The sequence below is a fragment of the Octopus bimaculoides genome, chromosome 7, assembly GCF_001194135.2.
Source record: "Octopus bimaculoides isolate UCB-OBI-ISO-001 chromosome 7, ASM119413v2, whole genome shotgun sequence".
NCBI classification, from domain to species: domain Eukaryota; kingdom Metazoa; phylum Mollusca; class Cephalopoda; order Octopoda; family Octopodidae; genus Octopus; species Octopus bimaculoides.
In genome coordinates, this window is record NC_068987.1 from 9,887,045 (window position 1) to 9,888,050 (window position 1,006).

Sequence of the window (1,006 nt, forward strand, 5' to 3'; positions counted from 1 at the left end):
TATATATATATATATATATATATATATATATATATATATTGCACGCAGTTTCCATCTACCGAATTCACTTACAAGGTATTAGTCGCTTCAGGGCTATAGCAGGAGACTCTTGCTCAAGGTGCCGTGTAGCGGAACCGAATCCGAAACCACACGGCGGTAAAACGAATTTCTTAACCGCCACAGTCATGTGTGTTTATCATCATTAACTTGTATTAGGTTCCTTTCAATATTGCTTTAACAAAATTAAAGATGGTTTGTTCTACATGTTTGAAGATCGGTATAAAACAGAAAGCGCGCAAATATTGCGTTCTGATTTAATTTTCGGATTGTTTCAAATGAACAGAGAAGAGCATGCTTCTGGAGAGAACAGTATAATATCTCCGACGACTATGGAATTAGCGAAACCGCTGCCTCTTAAGGTTTCTCATTAAAATATCACTCATTGTTTTCTTTTGTTAATGTCCAATATAATATCGTGAGTATTTAAATCAAGAATTTAATTAAAGAAATATGAAATTGTAATAATTTAATATAATAACTTTTGGCTCCTCACTCAATTCTCTTTGTCTGTTTGTGTCTGTCCGACTGGTGGGCTGGCTGCCTGCCTCTCTTTTTCTCTATCTATCTATCTATCTATCTATCTATCTATCTATCTATCTATCTATCTATCTATTTCATTTCTTAACTGCCCACAAGGAGCTACGCACAGAGGGGACAAACAAGGACAGACAAGGGGATTAATTCGATTACATCGACCCCAGTGCGTAACTGGTGTGTGTGTGTGTGTGTGTGTCTGTGTGTGATTGTGTACGTACGTATATAAAAGTATAGAACGTTATCTAAAAATAATTGCATATGCAATGGAGTATATCAATTGATTGTACGAATACGAGAAAATATTTCTACTTGTTCTTTAACTATTTCGGGGAAAGGTGTAATTACATACATACATACATACATACATACATACATACATACAAACAAACAAATAAAGATACCCTGTTGT